A 25,735-nucleotide genomic window follows, 5' to 3' on the forward strand; every position below is an offset into this window, starting at 1 on the left:
AGAGAAGGGAAATGAGTGTATGTAAAAAGGAGAAACTGAGGCCACTGAATACACTTCACTTGGTTTTCCATTTTATGTACAACACAGTCATCTTCTAGTTATTTGGTAGCAAACCAAGAATTTACAAATTTAAGTACTTACAAATATTTTAGTTCCATCGTGTGTGTGTGTGTGTGTGTGTGTGTTTATTTTAAATTTTCAAGTATTTGAGTCTATAAAAGAATATCCTTTCAGAACATCTGTACCCAGTTAAGGAATCTGGGAAAGACAACAGAAGTGGACTGAAACCTGTTGGTCTTATCTATGTCTGGCCTCTATGAATATCTTGATCATCATCAAAAATACCTCTTTAGTAGATATTACTATAGAGATTCTGCTTTCCAGACACACACAAATCCTTGCAGACACTTGATGTCTGATGAGGGTCTCTTTTATGCATTTCAACGTCTGAGGTCTCTATCCCCAAACAGTGAGCAATACTTTGCTAAAAATAAACAGTCTGTGCGTTCTGAATAAATGGAAAGGTCTTACCATATATGAATTGCTGATCTTTAAAGTAAATAAATAGGCAAATAGATTCTTATTCACATTTCTTCTAGCCACAAATTTTAAGGAAATCCTGCAGTCCTTTACAAGGGGGGGTGAGTTTCTCAGCTAGATGGGAAGATATGACAACAATTTCCCCATTCACAAAATATTTCCTATCTCCGAAAATACCCACTGCCCAATTACTCATTTTACACTTATTCTGTGTGAATTTACATTGTAACTTGGCATTTTTAGGCATCCGTGGTTCCTACTGGTTTCCTTTGGTCCCCATTGGTTTCCTTTCTTAGGTTTTACTGAGTCTCCCAAAGACCAAAGTAGAAACCCCATTAATGCGTGCACAACCTAGATGGCTCATGCCCTTAGTTTTACATTCTTTCCATTGCATGACACTGTCTTGGAGCTCTTTAAGGAAGCATCTTTCAAAATCTTGTGTGTGAGAGAGAGAAAAGAGTGGTCACAGAAGGAAATGTAGAATGGGAAGAAACTATTCATGACAAATATTTCTTTAATATAGTAAGAGCATGTTGGTAGAAAAATAAAGACCACTTGATAACTAAAGGTTAATAAAAACCACAACTGTTGGAAAGCAAAGACATAACTTCATTCCCCCACATACCCCAAAATAGCATACACAGAAAAGCAACTCTACATAGCCAGTTAAGAAGGATTAATTATGCCTCTACTATGAGCTCCACATTATGGTAGGTGCTTAGGGAAAAACGGCCGTAAGTGTATGTATGTATATATGTGTGTGTATAAAATTTGTGTAAAACAATATAAAAGAATAATAATCTTATGTTAGATGGAGTGGAATAGGCTGAAAGCATTAGGAGAGAAATTAGTGTGAGCTGGATATTCGTATATTTTAGCTAATTTGCAAAAACTCATCTTTGACTAGTCATGCTAAAGTATTGCCTACTAATAATATCACATGCCATTTATCAATGTTTACATCTCATGATCATATATTCAAATGTTTATAATTATTCAATAATATAGACCATTGCAAAACTAAGTCATCCACAATGAGAAATGTAATTCAAACCTGTAAACCTACTGAAAATGGACTGAAATAAAGAATGTGAAAGCATTTTGTAGAAGGAAAAGTATTATTCATGAAGTATTAGAATCATCATTACTATTGTCATCTTTGTCATAAGATTACTTGAAGAAAAAAAGCACGAAGTTAAAATAAAAAAGGATGTCAATTCTGTTTGTTTATTAAATAAAAGAGGCAGGTATTGTTTTCCCTGTATTCCAGATAGGGAACTGAAGCTATTCAATCTACAACTTAAGAAAAATCAATTGGGTAGTAACCACCGACAGAGTAAATCATTTTGCTCTTCAATCATCTTGCATTTCGGACCAAACTGCACAGTTTATTTTGAGAACTCTGTGGTTTTAGTTCAGGATTTTAGGAGTCTAGAGAGACTTCTGACCTGCCCTGTGGAGATTAACGACATATTTAATTCTGTTTGTCTAACAGCAGGCAAAAGATCTGACTAGCAGAATGGCAGCAACCTTTTCCATTAAAACGAAGGTATGTTTATGGCATGCCACATACAGCGGAACAGTAGTCAAAATAGTCAAAACAGGTCTATGGGAAGTGGAGATTCCAACCTCCTCCACAGCAAAATACATTTCATTGATAACACCTCCTCCAAGAGCCACTTCACGAGTTCTTAGGTCAGAGTATGCTCCTCCCTTCTAAGCTGCAGTACCAGTCACACAGCCTTCAAGCTCTATGTTCCATTCTACAACAAATGTTTCAAATAAATTCCATCATGACTTAATGTTCTAAGCTTAAAATGCCATGTTATAGTAGCTAACATTTATTTAGTGCTATATGCCAGGCAGTGCAGTAAACACTTTACATGGATTATCTTATTTTATCAACTGTTTTGGGAGCTGGGACTATTATTACCCCTATTTTCACACATTAAAAAATCAATGCCAAAGAAACTAAAAATCTTGCTTAAGGTCACCCAGCTTAGTCACTTACTGAATACTCACTTACTGTATCCCTTTGGCCCAAGCTCTTTTATGTACATGAAATCTTTCAAACAAACTGAGAAGCAGAGTGTATAATATAAAATACATCACCCAACTTTGACAAGTACACTTAAAGTAAAAGATACAGATCATCCTTTATATAAAGATACATTTTAAAGTATAATGGGGTTTCTCAATCAAAAAGAAAAGGGCAATAGGAAGCTGAGGATTGAAGTGAATCTACACCCCCATAAAAAAGTCCTACTAAGCACAGTGCCAGGCATTGAGAAGGTGCTTAATAAAAGTTCACTGAACATGTAACAATATTTTCCTATCTAAATATATAAAAGAGGCCAGAGAAGATCATCTGAATAAAAACGTGACTGTCCAATGAGGAGCAATTCGGCCATGTTCTGTAGTGAAAGAGTTACCCTTTCCCACCTGCCCTGACTCCCACCTTCCCTGGCTGCAGTAGGGTGGTCCTCTCATTTCAGCCCCCCATCTTAGCCTCCAGCAGCCAAGAGAAGGGGCCACTGCACAGGCTGAGTGCAGGGGAAAGCATCCTGCCTCCTGCCCAGGGGAACCTAGGCAGGATGTGAAATAGAGTTAAAGACAGTGGTTACCTCTGGAGAGAAGGGAGGGGTATATAGTTGAGGATGGGACTTGAGAGCTATTGGTGACTTTCTGCATCTTCAGCTTGGTAGAGAGGACAGTGATTCTCATTATGTCCCTCTTTATCTTTTTGCATATATAGAATAATGAAATATATACATAATACAAACATCAGAGGTAGCTGAGGGGAGAAAGGATAGTGAGTCAGGAAAGGAAGTAAATGAAAGCATAAGAAAGATGAAAATTAAGAAGGAAAGGAAAGTGAAGGAGAACGAGTCAGGTGGATTGGGTAGGAAGGGAGGACTGAGGCAAGAACAGAGCCTTCAGCAAGGATCTCTTAACAAAAGTGGGGATGGGGGTGGAAATCACCTGATTCAGAGAGGAAAGGAAGAGGCACACATAAAATGAGAAAATCATGAGTGAATGATGAGATAAAAATAAAAGGTAACTTCAAATATGACTATGTGCTTTGAGCTTGCATTAAAAGAGAACTTCAGCAGTGGGAACAGAAAAGGTTTGACTGATGAGGGAAGTTCCAAAATACAAAACCAAGAAGCACCTCAGTCATTGCATAAGTCTATATTCCAGATAACAAAGATACATGTTAATACTTTAAGCTCTGAACTTTATTTTTGGTGGCAATCGTGCTAAAACATATTACACTTCATGACCTTCTTAAACAGAATCTGACCTGTTCTCTACCACTCAGTGTCATCACCAAGAACCTGGGTGATAACACTCAGGGGCTATTGCTTGCTGTGGGAAGGCTAGGGCCCCTGCCTCCCAGGCTAGAAACACCTAGCTACAGGGAAGCCACATAATTGACACATGCTGACATCAGAGAGTTGAACTCCTTTTTCTGGAAGTTGATCTTAAAGTTTGGCCCCAATGAACATAGGGACAAATCCCACATCTAAATCTGTTACTACCACTGTCATCCCCTCTTCTCCATGTGCTTCTCCCTCTCTTCCAAAAGGAAAGCACATATTCCAAATATGCCCCAGGGCAGTTGTTCTGATGATCAATCACACTCACCTCTTTGAGCCCACCGACCTTGGATTATGCACTCACATGAAAGAAAAGAAACCTTATCCTTCACAGCCAGAAATCTTCGGGCCCCAATGTAGCCCAGTGCTGACTGACCAGTTAGAGCTTATCAGGTTTCCTACCAGGAGTGGGGCATCGAAGAGAGCTGGTGAGAAGGGAGTGAGCTAGAAACTGCCCCCTCAGGCCCACGTGGTCTTCCTGGTGAAATAAATGAGAAGGTAGCCATTCAGTTTAGTAAGAAAGATGAGGTGCTGCAAAAACTGCCTGTGCAGTTGCTTCCTGGAAGCTCTGGAGAGAGGGAAGTCGGTCAGAGGTATGGCTGGTGTCTCAAACTGATAATTACAGTGCATCAACTAATCATTTGAATAATGTGTTGCCCATCAGGCAAGGGATGGGCTTGTGTTGCCCATCAGGCAAGAAAGCAAAGACGTGTGGAAGCAGAAAGGGGCCCATTACACAATATGTTAAAACACATCATTTTCAGACTTCATAGTTTTTGTCAGTGGGGTTTACACTATTGTTCTTGATTTTTAAAACTGAATGTAGGTTAGTTCTATCTACACCTGGAGTGCAATGCTTCTCAAAGGTGCCTGAGTGAATAGTCATTTCAGTGAAATTGAATAATTTATTCTATCATGAAAATATCAGGGGGGAAAGAATGTACCGGAAACTGACCTGTCTTTAAAACATGTATAATTATTAAATCCCAAATCTGCATGTTATTTTTGAGCAGCAATATGACTATAGCTGTATGAGTCCAATGTATAATAGAGTATATATGAAATATACATTAGTGTATTCGTTTTGTTTCATCTGCAGCCTTTCTCAAGTGGGATTCCACTTACTTCTGAGAGAATTAAGCTCTGGAGAAAATTATTTGCGTGATTATTTTCTTAATTCTCTCAAGGATGGTACATAGCTAGTGCATAGATAAGAAGTTATTTCATTACATTCAATTAATGCCTTAGGACATTAGAATTCAGTAAAGTCTTCCCCCAACCCCTCGATTTCATGGAAATTTTTTGCAAGCATGTGCGCATGAGCAATTTTCTGGGGTGAGATGTCATAGCTTTCATCAGATTTTTTAAAAGATTATAACCCAAAAGGTTAAGAACCGCTTTGCTAGAATATTAGTAAGATCATAAGAAAATACGATGGTAATGGAAGAGAATAACTCAGATGAAGTGGAACATTAAAAGACAAAGTTTTATTTTCCCAACTTTTATTTCATAGATCTTTCCAAATTCATTTTGATTATTTTCTCCCAATATACATGGAGATTGAGACCCCTGCACAATACTAAATCCCAAAGATTTATCTCCTATGACTCTGCAAAGTGGGAATCTGGCCCCAGAAGAGATGATACATGTGCAGTGTTTTAAATCAGTGGGTTTTATATGTGGTGATTTGGGAGGGCTTTCAGGTTCAAAATCATAGTGTGTCCATTTTCCTCACAATCTACTATGAGTCTGTCAAGATACAGAAATATATCCCAACAATTTTGATGCCTCAAATAATTATCCCTGACTTTATAGTTCTTACATATATTTAAAACATACTTTCATCCACCGAATAGATCCAAATTCAAGGTCATAAATTAAATCACAAAATAGCAACCACCTAAACACAAAAAAATATCACATTGACCTGTCTGGCTCTGGAGACGATATTGGCAAACCATGTGTTGTTATTATTATCATGACAGATTAACTGTTGACACTGTACATTGTCTAGGTGCGTCCTGAACAGAAATGGCTGGAGAGTACATGGTTCACACATCAGACAGAAGTCCAATTACTAAGGAAAGCCTCAGAGACTTCCCCCTCAAGAGGGCTCTGGTTCTCTCACTGCCGCTATTGCTCCTGGCTTTCTTTCGAGTCTAGAGCAACTGGCCTAAACTGCTGTTTTATTTATGAGAAAGGAATTTTTTTAATGTATATTATACAAAGATGACACTAATGCATTAATCATTTTTAAAAAGGGATTCAGATTTTCAAGAGAGAACAATGAATGACTCCAGGCATGCCTGAAGCAGGTCTGATTATGTCTGTGTGACTACGAAAATAGCTACATCTCTGTCATCAGAACTAGACATGAAGTAGAATGTGGTTACGTGTCTAATTTTATGTTCATTTTATGAGCTGCAGCTACACAACTCTTTCACATATTATAGTCTCTTATAAATGTATATGCACCCCTCTCCGCCAAAACTCTAGATGTTACGTGGGGACAATAAAACATACCTTCTTCATTACTGTGCTCTAGGCACAAGGCTTAAACAGAGTGAGCACTTGATACTTCCCCTTTATTTTAATTGTCCAAAATAACTGGTTAACCAAATGCCTTTATAATTCATAAAGCATTCAAATGCATAATGCCCACAGGGAAATCCATTTTACTCTGACCCGATGAAGTCTGCACCATTTTTCTTTCTCTGAGCAGAAGCCTTATTCAGGGTAAGGCTGAAGCCCACCCCCCCTTATAAAACAAGAAGGTCTAAGATGGGGGTGAAAAGCCAGCTACATTGATCAGAGGAGGCCCTGACTTCTTTTCCCCATCAGCAGATTAAGACCACCTGTCATTTGGCCTGAATAAAGGGCACACAAGAACATGTTATTAAGCAAGCAAAACATGTAATTATCTCCACAACCCAAAATAAATACTTTAGTATTATTTGTTTTTCAAATATCTGTAAAACCAGACTTCAAAGGCCATAAATATTAATGGAAGTGGGTTGGCAACAATGTGTAAAACACTGTGGGATGTTCAGATGATACATGCATCCTGCTTACAGCTGGCAGTTTACTATTCCTTGAACAATGCTTTCATCATCTTAGTTATTGAATCAAAGTCTGTTATTGCTCCCCATTGTGCAGTGGAGTACCAACTTTTGACTAAGGAAGTTTATTACAATTTGATCCACTTTATTCATCTAATCTACTTCTCCATATTCCGGCACCGAAGCTGTGCTCTACTCAAGCCAGTATTACTTACTGTTTCATGAACATGCCTGTCCTCTAGAATGCCCACTCTCTAGGCTCCTCACTCCAAATCCTAGGGCAACTGAAGGCCCATCTCCATTCCTTTTTCTTCTAGGAAGGCTTCTTCACCCTTGCCACCTCCAGGGATTACTCCCTTCCCCAAAGACCCAGGGCATGCACAGTCTCTTCTCCAAAACCCAGGGCTTAATTAATGAACAATACAGGCAGATCGAATTATTTCTGGTGTGCTAGTCCTCGCTCCTGAACTACATGAGTTCCTAGAAAGCGAACACTCCCTGTGCCTCTGACAAGGCTGCTGTAATTGAATAAATAATGGATAAATTGCCTCACCCATGTTTTTACTGACAAAAAAAATGTATTCTTGAGTTTAGTGGTTCTCAAACTTGAGCTTGCATCAGAATCACCTGGAGGGCTTGCTTAAAACAGATTGCTGGGTGCCACCTCCAGAGTTTCTGATTCAGTAGCTCTGGGATGGGGCCTAAGAATTTGCAAGTCTACAAAGTTCCCAGATGATGCAGATGGTGGTTTGGGGACTACATTTGAGAACTAGTAGTATGACTCACTCACATGAGCAGAAGATTCTAAGTGGCAGGAAAAAGAATACAGCATAAAATACTGGGAAAAGCACACGGCAGGAAGACAGAAAAACTAGCCTCTTGGATTGTCCTCTTACTAGCCACTACCTGGCCTTGGCAAGTCATGGTTTCGGTTTACTTTCTCATGTGTAAAGTTGGAGCAATATTGTCTACCACACTGCCTAAGACTTGCCAGAATCCAGTGGATCAAATGAGATTAATAAGGAGCAAATATACATGAAAGCACCTTGTAAAGTAAGTTACAAGTGTGCCTGGCACATTACAGGTGTTTCATAAATATTTATTGAATTTAGTTATTGTTCAGCCCAATATTTCAACTTTAAGTCCAGTTTTTTGAGACATAGATTTGTTCTTCAGTACAATTCCAATGTCTGGAGAGATACTTTTATGAAGATTAACAATTACAAGTATCACCAATTTTACCTTTAAGAATATATTTATGATTTTACCATGCTCATTTCACTAAAAATAGCTAAACTCTACCATATTCTCTGCTTATATATAAATACTTCAAAAAAAGAGATCAGAACCTTGAAATCCTTTACTCAAAAGCAAGAGATAACCATTAATACAAAAATCTTGCCAATTCTTTGTCTAGAAATTATTGGCTGGCAAACTAAAGTGATTGTTTCAAAAGTAAACAGCAAATCCAAGAAACTCCACCAAATACAGTTATTTCAATCTTGCTCTTGATTCATTGTCCTTAACTATTTTACTGCCATATCTTATTTGAGTGATTAATCATCAATCAAATTTCAAGGCTCCCCTGTGGCCTCATAACCTGCCAATTAGGAAAATGAAATGTCTCCTTTGCCAGAGCTAAGATCCATGACCTTCTAAAGTATGTATAATAAAAAGGGGTCATGGGTCATTAATGACAAACGAGCTTTGTGATGGATGACTAAAACCAGAGAAAGGACAAGATAAAGCAAAAGGAGAAATGTTTTAGAACTTCGTAGAAATAGAAAGGATATAAAAATCTAGAAATATCTTCAATGACATTAGTCACAACACCGTGCTATTTATTATATTATACATACAAAAACCATTCATAGTTTTTCTACACACTGTTGAGAAAAGAAAAAGTGGCCTTTAAGTATATTTTTCGCTAAAAATAAAAAACAGCTAGCATGGTGAAAAAAATTGATTAAATAGCCTGTATCAGCTGTGCCTAACTAGTGAAAGTATACAGATGTTGGCATTTTTGCCCTGTTTTTTCTTCCATGATACATATTTTAACATTCTAATGAAGAGGAAAAGCACGTAGACCAACCTGTTGCCCCAAGGAGTAGAGAGCGAGGGCTTTGCACAAGTGACCTTTCAGCTTGTGAGAAGACTATATGTTCCTGTGAATAAACTCACAGAGGCTGCAAATCAAACAATGCTGAGATCCTTGGACAAAAGGAAGGCAGAGGAAGAGAAAGGGCAAGAGAAATTGACAGGCCTAACAGAGAAGGGTCCCTTCTGTGGGCAAATCTGTAAACACCAAAAATAGAAGCTTTTACAGAAATTGTCCTTGGTACCAATGTAACTAGCTTTATGAAGTTCAATAAGTATGTTTAATAAAAGATGGGGCTCCATTTCTTTCAGATTTTGAAATTTTTCATACTCTTTTTTTTCTCCCATCTTACTTCGTTTGCACCTATTTTCAGTTCCTGTTTGGTTGGCAGAAAAGTGGAGACATTTATTGATTGGAGGGCAAAATACACAATACTCGGTAAAGAGAAGAAAAAAAAAATTTTTGGAATTTTGACATGCCATTGTGACCTAAAATTTTCTTTTCTTTTTTTCTTTTTTTGTTAAAGGCTTCCAAGGATTGTCAAGGGTCCCATTTCTCCAGACCATAAAGAGGAAACTCAGTAATGCCGCACAAGCGCTGTTTTGTTCAGAGGGCATGGTGAAATATACATTATGTTCTATGTATGTCCTTAATTGACAACATTTAATTTTTAAAAATTTAAATTGCAAAACAATACCAACGGTCAATGTGAAGGAATCTCTTCTTTAAACTGGATTTTAAACTGGGTGTTTCTTTTTTTTTTCTTTTTTTTTTTTTTTTTTTTTTTTGTGAGACAGAGTCTCACTCTATCACCCAGGCTGGAGTGCAATGGCACGATCTTGGCTCACTGCAACCTCTGCCTCCTGAGTTCAAGTGATTCTCCTGCCTCAGCCTCGTGAGTAGCTGGGATTACAGACGCCTGCCACCACGCCTGGCTAATTTTTGTTTTATTAGTAGAGACAGGGGTTTACAATATTTGGCTGGTCTCAAACTCCTGACCTCAGGTAATCCACCCATCTTTGCCTCCCAAACTGTTGGGATTACAGGCATGAGCCATTGCGCCCAGCCCGGATGTTTCTTTTAAAAATACACACTCCCGACACAAAACAAAGACTGGAACTCATTTTTACTTTGCCAATTGCAAATTATTAAATTGCAAACAATCCAAGATAATTGTTTCAGGATGCCCATGATGTTTCCTCACATAGGTAAGTTCCCCCAGTGACATGTACGGTGACTTTTTCATTATTCATTCAACACATATTTACTAGGAGCCTAAGGTGTACTGGGTACTATTTTATGTGTTGGGATGCAAAATCTCAGGCCTGTGCAACTTAAACTTCTACTGGGGAGAGACAAGCTAAATAAGAAAATTACGCAGTATTTAAAAGTGGTAAGTAGAATAGAAAATGAAAACACTACCGCAAGCTAAAGCAAATCAGGAGTAAGGGGTGAGGAGGTGAAATTTAAATAGGGTCAGCAGCTTAGATCTCACTAAAAGGTGACATCAGAGGAAAAACATGAAAGAGGTGACAGAATAAAGGACAAACAGACCTAGGGAAAGAAGGTTCCAGACACAGGGCACAGCCAGTGCAAAGGCTGATGGCAGAAGCAATGCCTGGTGTGGTCGAGGCTGAGCACAGGGGCTGCAGAGCTGAGTTGGGGGGTGCACAAGGAAAGATGAGGCCAGAGAGGCAGCAGCGGTCATGTCCTGTAGTATGTTGTGGGTTTGGTTTGTTTTTGTTTTTGGTAAGAATCTTGCTTTTTCTAAGAGGAGTGGGTTGGTATGAAAGTTATTTACAGTGTCATGATCTTACTTTCATTGTTAAAGGATCCTCTGTTGGCTATGTTGAGAAGATGTAGCACCAAAGATAAAAGTAGAGAGAACAGGAGGCTCTCACAATATCCAGGCATGAGACCACAGCGGTTTGATCCAGGATAGAACCAGTGGTGATGGAGGGAAGGGGTCCACTTCCAGATATATTTAGAAGGTAGAACAAACAGGGATCTCCCGATAGATTAGATGTAGGGTATGGAAGAAAGGAAGGAGTCAAGCATAACTTCAAAAATTTTGACCCATGCAAGTGAAAGGACGGGGCTGCCAGAAACTGAGATGAAGCAAGTTCGGGCTGGGGAGAAGAGCAGGCAATCAGTTTGGAAAACATTAAATACAAAATACTTCTTTTAATATATCCAGTGGCTAGAACCAAGTAAATACAGATAATCTCTCAATCATCCAAAATAATTAGCTATGTACACACACACACACCTCTTTGCCTGTGAATATTCTGATTTCTCTGCCAAAGATGCCCTTTTACCTCCTTTCAGTCTGGCAAACTTCTAATTATTTACCAAAAGCCAGGTCAAAAACCACTTCCTCTGTGGTGATTTTAACAACTTTCCTAGGAAGAGTAGCCATGGCTACCTCTGTCCTTCAACAGCGTTTGGTAGCTGCTGAAACTCCAGCACCCAACCCATACTGCACTGTAAGGTTTTGCTTGCAGGTTCCTCTTTCCTCTGAACTGAAAATCCATAAGCTCCAGGTGCATGGATCATTGAGGTGTCCCCTAGTGTATTAATTAGGATAATTCATGCCTGTCATGTACATGTTTGCTGAATGAAGAAACAATACTAATATTTGCCACCATCTTTCACTTTTTCAAGGCATTCTGACTTATTACCTCATTTTATCTCCATAATAATTCTGAGAAGAAAGGGCAGCATTGTTTATGTCAGCAGGGAAAATGAAGCTCAGAGAGCTTGACTTGCCCAAGGTCATGTTATTTCATGGCAGATTGATCTCCAGCCAAAGCCTCCTCCTGTCTCTTTGTCCAATGCTTTTTCCACTAGACTGTGCCACTTCCACTGCCACAGGGTCTGGTCATGCTGCCAACATCAGCACCCTCCCTGCCATTACATACATCCTGTGTTTGGGAAATCTAGACCCTGCGTGGCACTGTGGCAAAGGCTTCAGCAGCTCCTCAACAATTGACTACTGTCTTTAGTTTTGGTCGCGATTCATAATTCCTGTCAAAAGAGCAGAGTACAGGAATGGCATCAAATTCACAGGATTGGCTAGGTGTGGTGGCTCATGCCTGTAATCCTACCACTTTGGGAGGCCGGGGCGGGAGGATCACTTGAGCTCAGTAGTTCAAGGCCAGCCTAGGCAACATAGTGAGACTTCATCTCTACAAAAAAAATACAAAAATTAGCCAAGCACGGTGACATGCGCCTGTAGTCCCAGCTACTCAGGTGGCTGAGGTAGGAAAATCACTTGAGCCTGGGAGGTCATGGCTGCAGTGAGCTAGGATCACACCACTGCACCCCAGCCTGAGAAATAAAGCGAGATGCTGTCTCAAACAAATGAACAAAAATACACAGGTTATATATTTTTAAAAGCATAACCTAAAATGGGACAAGGCAGTATTTCCAAAAGTTAGTTTTAAAAGATTTATTCAGGGCTATGCAAGCCAAACCAAAAGGTAGAGGTAAGGGTAACTTGGCTTTCGTGAGTCAAGCTGTTTTAAGTACCAGTCACTTCTTTGCCCAACCTGTCAAAGTTTTAAAGTTATCGGATAGGTGCAAGTTCCAAAGGTTAGCAGGGGAGGGAAGAAGACAGGCACGAGGAAGTGCTGCTAAGAAAGGTATTCAGGATTTTAGTGGATAGCCACTTGTGTCAGCAGTTGCTGGATTTGTTTGGATCACTGTTTTGCATGGATTGTCCTTACAGAATGTTTACCGTCTCAACCACTAAATCTTTATCCTATGTCCACTATGTCAGCTATTCTACAAGCTTTAAAAGAGGATAAGGAATAAAGAAAAGGTTAATGTCATTGATCCTTTAATATGGATTACTTAAAATGCAATTAATGGCTATTTCCACCGACTCTTCAGAGACAAGATTAGAATCCTGTAAGTTATGCCAAATGATATGTTCTTCTTGTTCGAAGAATTGGTATAACAAGACTATGGATTTCTACGAAACAGTAAGCAGGAGCATAAGTATAAGCAACTTTGCTCCAACACTAAGTGGCTAGCCGGAACAATGGAGGATTCTCAGAGTTATCAAAAACCCAGTAAATGGATGTGTTGAAAATTTGTTGACATACTTTGAGTATTTAGTGTGCACACTGAAGAGGAAATCGAAGTGTTCTCTCACACTGCAATACAGACATGGGGAAAAAAAGAAGCAGAAAAACCGGAGTCAGCTGGGCGCAGTGGCTCACACCTGTAATCCCAGCACTTTGGGAGGCCAAGGAGGGCAGATCACTTGAGGTCAAGAGTTCGAGACCAACCTGGCCAATATGTGAAACCCCATCTCTATTAAAAATATAAAAATCAGCCAAGTGTGGTGGTAGGCACCTATAGTCCCAGCTACTAGGAAGGCTGAGACAGGAGGATGGCTGAAACCTGGGAGGCAGAGGTTGCAGTAAGCACCACTGCACTCCAGCCTGGGTGACAGAGTGAGACTCTGAAAAAAGAAAGAAAGAAAGACAGAGAGAGAGAAAAAGAGAAAGAGAAAGAGAAAAAGAGAAAGAGAAAGAGAAAGAGAAGGAGAAGGAGAATGAGAAGGAGAAGTAGAAAGAGAAAGAGAAAGAGAAGGAGAAGGAGGAGGAAGAGAAAGAGAAAGAGAAGGAGAAGGAGGAGGAAGAGAAAGAGAAGAGAAAAACTATACTCTGTCCATTTTGTGTTTTGGCCCAAAGATAAAATAATTTCAACCAAACGTTTCCTGAAGTACCCATAAGCAGGCCTAATCATACTTGGAGCAAGAGTGCAAATGGAGGCTCTCTTTGTTCCCACCCATCCCAGCCCTGCTTCTGTGCTTCTGTGTGTAGAATCCCAGCTTAAAGGTCCAAGCTTTCCAAGCATTGTCTTCCATATCCCCCCAACTCCCAATACCTCGAGATTGCACCCCCCCCTCAACCCAGCTACCTCCTATCTACCCCTCCAGCCTGTGGGTGTACACGCTTGTAGTAGTCAGTCCTCTGAGGCCCATTCAGGTCTTCGATATAGGCTCTGGCTCTAAGACAGGGAATCCCAGGGTCTCTAGTACCTGGATCAAGGTCTAGAAAATTGCTCCCCAAAGTGTGGTTTGGGAGACCAGCAGCACTGTTATCACCTGAGAGATTATTAGACATGAACCTCATGTTGAAATTTGATCCCCTATATGGGGGATTATTGGCCCCAAATATTCAGGCCTAATGGAAGGTTTCTGGGTCATGGGGGCAGATCTCTAGTGAATTGGCTAATGCTCTCCCTTGGGATGAGTTTTCACTGTATTAGTTCCCTCAAGAGCTGGTTGTTAAAAAGAGCCTGGTGCCTTCCCCGCCGCCCCCCCACCCCCTGCCCCTTGCTTCCCTTCTCACCACGTGATCTCTCTGCACATGGGAGCTCCCTGTTGCCCCCCACCATGAGTGGAAGCAGTCAAGGCCCTCACCCGAAACTGAGCAGATGCCAGCACCATGCTTCTTGTACAGCCTGCAGAACCGTGAGCCAAATAAATCTCTTTACTTTATAAATTACCCAGCCTCAGGTATTCCTTTGTAGCAACACAAAATGGACTAAAACATCATGTATGTCTCAAATGTATTCCTAGGCCCATGCATTCTGACAAATGAGCCTTCATAAACACACACAGTGTTATGAAGAGAACTTCTGGCATCAGGGAGTGAGGAAGTTGACAAATACTCTCCCTAGATAGCCATCATACAACTGGACAAAACTGTCAAAAAAATCATTTGATTGCTCTAGAAATTGACCAAAGGCACTCAAAAATCTGAACAGCATTTATTTATGACAATTATTGAACTCAGGGTCAGAACAGTGAGTCTGTGGCGGTGATTTTGTCTGAATCTGCTTCCATCCCACAACCCCCATCCCCGGCTCTGTCATCAGGTAATTCACTCAACCAGGGCAGGACAGACTGTGAAAAACAGCAGCTTCACTGCACCTGCCAAAGGAGGCTCACTTGATTAGAGCATTCACAGTTAAAGTAAAAGTTTTTACTGGAAAGCAAACAGGAACACCAGCAGTTTAGATAGCCTGAGACTGCTGTCCTGTTTGGAGTAAACAAAAGACTAGTGGATCAATCAGAGATTTATCAGGGAGTTCCAGTAGGTAAACCAAACACAGAGGGCTAGAATATGCTTCACATATACTGAGTTGACCAGGGCTATACAAATGTGTAGAAGAGACCTCAGGGGCCTAAGCCACCTACATACCCATGGCCAATGCAATGTACACACACACACCCACACACACACACACACACACACACACACACGACACAAGAGAGGACAGCTGAATGTAAGAGCTGGGAGAAGACTTGAAAATGACATAAAGTTTGAATGTACTCTCCAGCCACACACAAAACCATGAGCAGAAAGTGGAAGCCTTATTGGCTGGAGGTATTTGAGTCCAACTTTTGTTCAGTTATTGACTGACTACTGAACTATGCAGACACAGGCGCAAACCTTAAGAAACCAGGCTAATTTTTTTTTTAAGTAAAAAAAGAAACTGAGTGGAGACATCAGCAGTTGCACATTGCAGGGAAGACATGCCACAGATTTACTACAAACGAGTTACTAAACAAACAATAACAACAGCTACAAATTTCTCAGGGTAGAGAAAAGCAGAAACCACAGTTGCCACTACATATCTAAAATGTCAGTAGTCAATAATAACAAAAATTACGAGACAAGTAAAGAAAAATAAAGTGTGACTCATACACGGTAGGAAAAAAAAACTATCAACAGAAAATGTCCCTGAGCAGTCCTAAACAGACTTAGCAGACAAAAACTTCTAATCAGCTATTAAAATATGTTCTGAAACTAAAGAAAACCATGTTTAAAAATTAAAGGAAAATATGATGCCAATTTCTCAACTAATAGATAATCTCAATTAAAAAAAACAATTGAATGGGAAATTTTGGAGTTGAAAAGATCAATATCTGAAATGAAAATTTCTCTACAGGCACTCACAGCAAATTTGAGAAGGCAGAAGAAGAAATTAGTGAACTAGAAAACAGATCAACAGAAATTATCTAATTTGAAAAACACAGAGGAAAAAGTTTTAAGAAAAATAAGCAGAGTCTCAGAAACCCATGGGACAACATCAAGCACACCAAATAAGTACCACGGTAGTTCCAAAAGCAGAGGAAAAGGGGAAAAGAGTGGGTCGAAAAATACTTGACAAATAATAGCTGAAAATCTTCCAAATTTGATGAAGCATACTAATATACAGATCTAAGTAGTTCAACAAACTCTATTCAGGAACAATAGACACTGGGTCCTGGCTGAGGGTGGAGAGTGAGAGGAGAAAGAGGAAAAGGAAAAATAACTAATGGGTATTAGGCTTAACACCTGAGTGATGAAGTAATCTGTACAACAAACCCCCGTGACACGACTTTACCTATATAATAAACCTGCGCATGTACCCCCGAACTTAAACTAAAACTCTAGTAAGATAAACACAGAGATCTATATCTGGACACATCAAAGTCAAACTGTTGAAAATAGAAAGGCACAGTAAATCTTAAAAGCAGCAACATATTGGCCGGGGGCGGTGGCTCACGCCTGTAATCCCAGCACTTTGGGAGGCCGAGGCGGGCAGATCACGAGGGCAGGAGATCCACACCATCCTGGCTAACAAGGTAAAACCCCGTTTCTACTGAAAATACAAAAAAGATTAGCCGGGCATGGTGGTGGGCACCTGTAGTCCCAGCTACTCTGGAGGCTGAGGCAGGAGAATGGCGTGAACCCGGGAGGCGGAGCTCGCAGTGAGCCGAGACGGCGCCACTGCACTCCAGCCTGGGCGAAAGAGCGAGACTCCGTCTCAAAAAAATAAATAAATAAAACATAATTCACTCACACATTTATACCACCCTTCCTCTCTCCCAACCTTCAACTGCAAAATGGATAGGCTACAGAGATTAAAAGATTCTTCAGAAGCAGACCAACGAGTTGCAAAGTGTGAGTTTTATAAAGATTCTGAATGAGATGTAATGTAAAACCAAGAAACAAACAAATGTGACATAAATGAGAGAATTTTGATATTGATTAGATATTCTAATATAGGAATAATTTATTTTTAATTTTGTTTATGATAATGATGTGTTTATGTTCCAAAGAGCTGTGGCCTTTAAGAGATACTAAAATATTTACAGATAAAGTGATATGCCTTCAGGAATTGGTTGTAGGTTAATTCCTTGGGAATAGATTCCAGATTCTTTATAAATTTGCATTTATTGAAGCAAGGTAATGAATACAGGGGAGCTGATTTTCTGTTCTCTCTGCTTTTGCATTTAAAAAATGTTTTCATAACAAAATTTTAGTAAAGATAGTATATTCAGCTCACTGTTCACATCACAATGCTTAAAAAATAAAACACTGCAAATACTTTTTAAAAAGAAAGCAGCAAGAAAAAAATGACACTACCTACAGTGAAATAACAATCCAAATAATTTATGACCTCTTATCAAAAGTAAGAGCGGCAACTCTTGCATACACCGTTGGTGGGAACGTAAATTAATACAGCCGATATGTAGAACAGTTAGGAGGTTCCTCACAGAGCTAAAAACAGAGCTACTAAAAGATCCACCAATCCCACTGCTGGGTATATACCCAAAAGAAAGGAAATCAGTATACTGAAGAGATACCCGCATTCCCATGTTTATTGCAGCACTGTTGACTATAGCTAAGACTTGAAGGCGACCTAAGTGTCCATCAACACATGGATAAAAAAATGTTGTGCTCATACACAATGGAGTACTATTGAACCATAAAAAAGGATGAGATCCTGTCATTTGCAACAACATGGGTGGAACTGAAGGTCATTATGTTAAGTGAAATCAGCCAGGCGCAGAAAGGCAAACATCACATGTTTTCACTTACATGTGGGATCTAAAAAATCAAAACAATTGAACTCATGGACACAGAAAGTAGAAGGATGGTTACCAGAGGCTAGGAAGGGTGGTAAGTGGGGGAAATGGGTAGGGGAGAGGTGGAGATGGTTAATGGGTACAAAAAAAATAGAAAGAATGAATAAGACCTATTATTTGATAGCACAACAGAGTGAATATATTCAATAATAATTTTATTGCATATCTTAAAATAACTAAAAGAGTATAATTAGTTTGTCTGTAACACAAAGGATAAATGCTTGAGGGGACAGATGTTCCATTTTCCATGATAAGATTATTACACATTGCATGCCTGAATCAAAACATCTCATGTACCTCATAACTATACACACCTACTATGTAGCCACAAAAATTAAAAATTTAAAAACAAAACAAAAAACAATGGAGGCCTGAACGCAGTAGAATAAAATAATCAAACTACTGAAAGAAAGAAAAAAATCTGTCAATCAAGACTATATCCCACAGTGATCCTTCGAAAACAAAGCAAAAAAAATCACATTTCCATGTAAACAAAGATTTTATAAAGCAAGACTTAGAGCACTAAATGGAGTATTCATACATATGTAAATGTAATATAAATGACAATAATAGCATAAAAGAGTGGGGGAGGAAAAGGAGATGTATTGAAGTAAAGCTTTTATATTTTATTAGAATTAAGTTAGTATTATTCTGAAGTAGAGTAAAATAAGATGCACATTATAATGACTACAGCAACCATTCAAAAATAGTTCAAGAAAAAAAGAATAAAAACAAATTACTGAAACCAACTCAAGGAGACATGGAAAATCTAAATAGGCCTGTAAGAAGCAAAAAAAAAAAAATTAAGAATTTAAAATATTCCCAAAAGAAAAATTCAGGCCCAGATGGCTTCAGTGGTGAATTCTACTCTTCCACAAACTTTTTCAAAAAATAGAAGAGAGAACACTTCCCAACACAATCTATAAGGCCAGTTTTACTCTGGTAACAAAATCAGACCAAGGCATTATAAGACCAGAAAACTACATATCAACATCCCTAAGGAACACAGAAGCAAATATCCTAAAATATTAATGATCTGAATTCTGCAGCACATAAAAAGGATTGTACAATATGACTAAGTGGGATGTATTGCAGAAGTTTAACATCCAAAAATCAATTAATATATACTATATTAATAGAATAAATGACAAAAATCACATTATAGTTTTAACAGATGCAGAAAATGCATTTAACAAAATCCCTTTCATAAAAAAAATCTCAACAAGCTAGAATAGAAGTAAATTTCTCAACTAAATAAATGACTTCTATTAAAAAATCTACAGTTAAGATACCTAATACAAAAGGGTGAAAGCTTTCCCCCTAAGATTGGGAACAATGTAAGGATGTCCACTCTTACCACTTATATTCAACACTGTATTGGAGCTTCTAGTTAGTACAATAAGGAACATAAAAATCAATGGCATCAAAATCAGAAAGGAAGAGTCAAAACTGTCTTTATTCAGAGATGACACAAATATAGGAAATCCTGAGAAATCCATTTTTAAAAACTACTAGAATTAATAAACAAGTTTAGCAAGATACAGGATGTAAGGTCAATTTTCTTTCTACACATCACTAACAAATGATCTAAAATGATATGAAGGAAATAATTCCATCAAAATAGCACCACAAAAAATACAATACTTTAAAATAAATTTAACAAAATAATGCAAGATTTGTACATCAAAAATTCAAAGCATTGTTAAGAGAACATGAAGAAAATCTAAATAAATAGACATTAAATGTTATGAATTGGAAGAGGTGATATTAAGATGGCAATTCTTCCCAAGTTGATCTATTGATTTAATGTACTACCTACCAAAATCTTAGCACTTTTTTCCATGAAATTAACAAGTTGACCTTAAAATGTATATGGAAAACTCTTAAGAGAAAACATGTGAGTAAATTTTTGTGAACTTGAGGGAGGAGATAACTTCTTAGATACAACACCAAAGCACAAGCAACAAAAGAAAAAACAATTACATTGTACTTAACAAAATGAAAAACTTTTTCTCTCAAAGGGCATATCAAGAAAGTAAAAAGACAACCCACAAAATAGGAGAAAAATATTCGCCAGCCATATATTTGATAAGGAACTTATATCCAGAAAATATTTTTAGAAAACAAATTCAATAATCAGAAGATAAATGACTCCGTTCTAAAAACAGGCAAAACATTTAGACATTTCACCAAAGAAGATACACCAATAGCTATGAGAATATGCTCCACATTTTTAGCCATTAGGGAAGTGTAAGTAAAACTACCATGAAATACCACTCCACGGTCACTAGACTGGCCATAATAAAAAAGACAGGCAAGCCGGGCATGGTGGCTCACGCCTGTAATCTCAGCAATTTGGGAGGCTGAGGCGGGTGGATCACCTGAGGTCAGGAGTTTGAGACCAGCCTGGCCAACATGGTGAAACCCGATCTCTACTAAAAATACAAAATTAGCCAGGTGTGGTGACGCATGCCTGTAATCCCAGCTACTAGGGAGGCTGAGGCAGGAGACTCACTTGAATCCGGAGGCAGAGGTTGCAGTGAGCTGAGATTGTGCCATTGCACTCCAGCCTGGGTGACAGAGCGAGATTCCGTCTCAAAAAAAAAAAAAAAAAAAAAGGACAGGCAATACTAAAGATTGGCAAGGATGTCAAGAAACTGGAACCCTCATACATTCCTGGTTGGGAAAGTAAAATGATACAGCCACTTTACAAAACAATTTGGCAGTGTCTTAAATCATAAATATAAATATACCATACAAGCCAGCAATTCCACTAGTATCTATCAAAGACAAAAGAAAACATAGGGACACATAGACTTGTATGCTAATATTCATAACAGCATTATTAATAATAGTCTCAAATTGGAAACAGTCCATATGTCCATCCACTGGTGAATACATAAACTCAATGTGGTATCTACATACCAGGGAATACCATTGATACATGTTACAACATGGAGAACCCTCAAAAACATTATGCTACCTGAAAGAAGCCAGACACAAAAGATTCTATAGTATATGATTCCATTACTATGAAATGTCCAGAAAAGGCATATACCTTAATAAAGTTGTAAAATATATTTTACAACAAAATGTTGTCCATAGTACCATAATTCCATTTTTTAATTTGGGTTACATTTTTTTTCATTAAATGAATTATGCCAAGGACTTAAGGAACTGATCCAAAAGAAAAAAGTTTTCTACATTCATCAACCATACCTTTATAATTTGTTACAGCAGTTAATTTACAGTAACCACTTCACACACAAGAGCACAGCAGTCAACTTTTCCACTAGTTGGATTTTACTCCTCTGTCAGCTTTCTTAGTAATGAATGGAAGCTCACTTACATTCAATGGTTTCAGATTTCCAAAGAGAGTAGAGTTACCTTTAGACAAGGTAACTCTACTGATTTCTCTGCTAGGGAGTAGCTCCATTTTGAGCTTCCCCTCAAAGTATGAGCAACAATGTTTAGTCACATGAAGCCCCCATTTTGCCAGCTGCACACTTCCTAAAATTTCATTCACCCAAAGGTCAGAAGCTGTGAGTTCTGGAGTTCTTTATGGTGTCCTGGGAATGCCTTTCAAGTCTCTAGCTGCTCACAATATTTTTGTGTGTGCTGAACTGTTATCTAAAATTAAGTATTTCCTAATTTCAGCCTACTCTGAGAAGCTTCAGCTTTTAAAGAGCTTGCTGTATAAAAAACACAACAGGCCTCTGTAATTCTACTTCAGGTGCAATCTGGACACCATGAAGCACTGCAAATGCCCTAAGGGGATGCCCATTAATGTCAACTGGATGGTTATCTTGCAGGTTTGTTGTTCTTAAGCCCAAACTTAACTGTCACCATGGAAATAAAACACAAAAGGAGTTGTCCATCCTGGAAAATAAAAACCTTTAGAATTCTCATTCAAGGAGTTAATGTTAAATATGGGAGAAACTCTTCTGCATAATTTGTTTTTGTGAAAAATAAATTTTTTCCTTGAGAATATGCAGAAGTTATCTTACTATGTAACACTTGGACCCCAAACATATAAACAAAATTTTAAAACTAATAATATACATATTTTTAAAAATTAGGGTCATTGCTTTTTGCAATCCTATTGACTAAAACAGCCACAATATCAGATCGCTCAAAGAACTTTAGAAGCTTTTTTCAATTAGTCAAGGATGCAATTACATCATTTGAATGTGCTGTAGATTAGATTAGACTATCTACACTTTCCTAAGTAGCATCTTCAGGACTCAGTTCTCTATACAACATTCCCCTTAGAAGTTTGGGTCATAACTATAATTCTCACCATGCAGAAGCTAAAAGTCCATTTCCTTGTTATTTATCATAGTAGGATGACACAGTAACGTGCAGGAATTATGACTGAGGGATAACGGTCAAATTCCTTGGGTTAGAATCCTAGCTCTGCAACTTAGCAGCTATGTTATTTTAATCAGCTAAACTCCCTAAACCTCAGTTTCCTCATCTATAAAATGAGTATACTAGCATAAAGCAGAGGTTAGAAAACTTTGACCATGGGCCAAATCTGGCCTGCCGCCAATTTTGAAAAGAAAGTTTTACATGGCCATGCCTGTTCATTTACATAGTGTCTATGAGAATTTTTGGGGACATCAAACAGCCTAAAATCCCTAAATATTTGTACTATCTTGCCCTTCATAGAAACAATTTGCTAGCTTCTCATATAAAGGGTTTTTGTGAAGATTAAATTTGATCATTCATTAAAGTGTTTCATATAGGTAAGCAACCAATAAATGGCAGGGATTATTGTTATTTATTAATAGTGATAAGTTACAAAAATCATTGTGATCTCATTTCCTAATATTCAGAGAGACAACTTTACATATAACACCTCTGGAGCAGGCTGCCCATACAGTAATACCTTGGGATCAGTAGGCTCAGCCCCCTTTTTTTGATGAATTGGTCATGGAGGTGGCTGAGGTGGTGTGATCGCAGGATGTGATGTGCAGCTGTCAGTGCAGGGCAGAGAGCCCGCTCGGTCACAAACAGCAGCTGCCACAAGTCATCCATTCCAAGTAATTGATACTCTGCCATTCTGTGATGGAGGATCTCTTGGTCACAGGTGTATAACACATGCATATTCGTGATTGGCCCCACTCCTAACTGTGTAGAAGAGACCAAAGAGGGAGTGGGGAGGGCTGGAATTATGCTTAGACGATGACCAGAGCAGGTGCAGGTAGCCACAACACAGCCTATTTCCATTTTCCAGGCAGTAACTGGTTTCCCAAGATGTATTCTGTTGTCCAGAACAGGAAATAAGATGGGGTGGTCTAGTACATAAAATTCTAAAATGTGAGTTTGATGTAAGAAAATATAGACTAACCATTCAAAGTAGTAAAATGTATCTAAAGCTGGTGATTTATCACAGAACTGGCATTGCTGGTCCCACGTTAGTACATCTGCAAACAGACTTTGGTCAACGACCAAATATGACAGTGTTACCCATAAATCTTTCAAACTGTCCTTAGAACACTGTCTTTCAAGGCAAATATTTAAAAGATCTAAAGAGCTCATATTGAAACAGTGATATTCAGATACAAACTATCGCCTGTACTCTCTGCTCCTGTCTAGGGCCTTAAACATGTCAATCAATTTTCACCTCACTTCCTTGTGTGTTAAAAAGAAGCTGCGAGAATATGCATAATAAAAATAGCCATAATTCAAAATTGTTTCCTGCTGGATGTTGGTAGATTCTCATTAGTTGCTCCTGTCAGGATCATAAATAAATTTATGTCTGTAGCATGGAAAGAACATATTCACCAGGAGGAAGCCTCAAATTGGCAAATGGTCTATATATTAAAATGAGATCAGTGAATGACACAAACTCAGAATTGTAAAGTTCTCAGTGTTCATCCCAGGAATCTTCCTACCAAATAATCTCGTTGCTATTATTTAAAACAATTAGACCTTTTTTTTTTTGTATGTCACAGTTCATTAAACACCATACACATGACATTAGTAGGTAAGGTCATTTCCCTGGAGAAGCTCACCATCCAAGACAGACAAGGCTGCCACTGGTGGGAATGAAGAACAGACATTCACACCAAATGGGCAGACATCATAAAGGACCAGCTAAAATGGTTTTAGAGTTCCCAGTATATTCAAATTAATATTCAAGTTGAATCAAAGCTCTTGACAATTCTGTTTCTCCAAATAGACAGTGGTGCTGCCTGATTATAGCTAGCTGCAAAATTCTCCACAATGCCATTTTTACCCTGCCCCACTGAAGGCTGAAGTTGTCTAAGAGCTAGCTCACTCAAGGCTATGCTTTCCTCAGCTTGAGTAAACATCAGCAACCGTAACATTTTTCATGTTGAAAGAAACCTTCTGACTACGAAGGCACAGCCTGGGCACCTGTAGAGACTTAAACAAAATATGTGCCCTTAAGTTACCAGGTGATGAAAATTTACACTTGATGGAGGCAGCAAAGTTGCAGCTGATTATAATCGAAAAAGGTAATCAACTAATTAAACTACCGACTTCAAACATTTGTCCAGGTAATAAAATTAATACGCTCTTGACCACTCCCAGCATCTCTGTGCCTTAATTCAAGGAATAACTTTCTAAATAGCCAGTTACTATATATGTATTCCTTTGGTACACAAAGTATACAGATATAGATAGATAGATAGATAGATGATAGGTAGATAGATAGATAGATACATAGATACATAAATAGATACAGGTGTAGGTTTAGACTCAGATAAAGATATAGATGATGAGATAGAGATAGAGAGAGATAGGGATACAGTTGGCCTTCTGTATCCCTGGGTTTTGCATCTGCAGATTCAACCAATCACTGACGGAAAATATCCTTAAATAAATAAATAAATAAATAAAATGCAACGATTTAAAATAATACAAATTTTAAAACAATACAGTGTAAGAACTATTTACATAGCATTTACATTGTAATCTAGAGATGATTTTAAGTATACGGAAAGATGTATGTAGGTTATATGCAAATACTACACCATTTTATATCAGAGACTTGAACAGCCTCTGATTTTGATATCCTGGGGGTTAGGGGGTGGTCTGAGAACCAATATTCCTTGGATACTGAGGGATGACTCTATAGACATAGCTATATGACACAGAGGTATAGGAAAGCTGTATTCTCTTTTTTTTTTTTTTTGGTAAGGAATAGGTTTAGAAACAGATGAACTATTATTGTATTCTGTATTAGTTTGCTGGGGCTGCTGTAACAAAGTACCACAAAATGGAGGCTTACACAACAGAAGTTTATTGTTTCACAGTTCTGGAGACACGAAGTCCAAGATCCAGGTGTCCGCAGGGTCAGTCACTTCCAAGGCCTGTGAGAGAGAATCTGTTCCATGCATCTCTCCTGGCTTCTGGTGGTTTGCTGGCAACCTTTGGCCATTTTTGGCTTGTAGATCTCTGCCTTCATTTCCACAGGCCTTCTTCGACTCTGCCTATCTCCAAATTGCCTCTTTTTATAAGGACACTAATCATATTGGATTGGGGCCTAACCTAATTATCTCATTTTAACTGTAAAGACCCTATCTGCAAATAAGGTCACATTCTCAGGCACTGGGGGGTTGGGACTTCAACATATGAATTTTAAGGGACATAATTCAATCCATAACACATTCCCATTTCTAAAATTCTGTGTCGACAGAGTCCAGGTCAATAATGATTACAATTTTTAATCTCCATCTCTTCACTGAGG

General features: G+C 38.5%; 1 protein-coding gene across 29 annotated transcripts in view; it reads right to left on the reverse strand.

Annotated features, from left to right (window-relative positions):
* Positions 1 to 25,735, reverse strand: part of NRCAM (neuronal cell adhesion molecule) — a 311,540-nt gene that overhangs the window by 273,460 nt on the left and 12,345 nt on the right. The gene's annotated exons all lie outside the window — the stretch shown is intronic.

This window comes from Hylobates moloch, unplaced genomic scaffold (assembly GCF_009828535.3).
Source record: "Hylobates moloch isolate HMO894 unplaced genomic scaffold, HMol_V3 SCAFFOLD_1, whole genome shotgun sequence".
Taxonomy (NCBI): Eukaryota; Metazoa; Chordata; class Mammalia; order Primates; family Hylobatidae; genus Hylobates; species Hylobates moloch.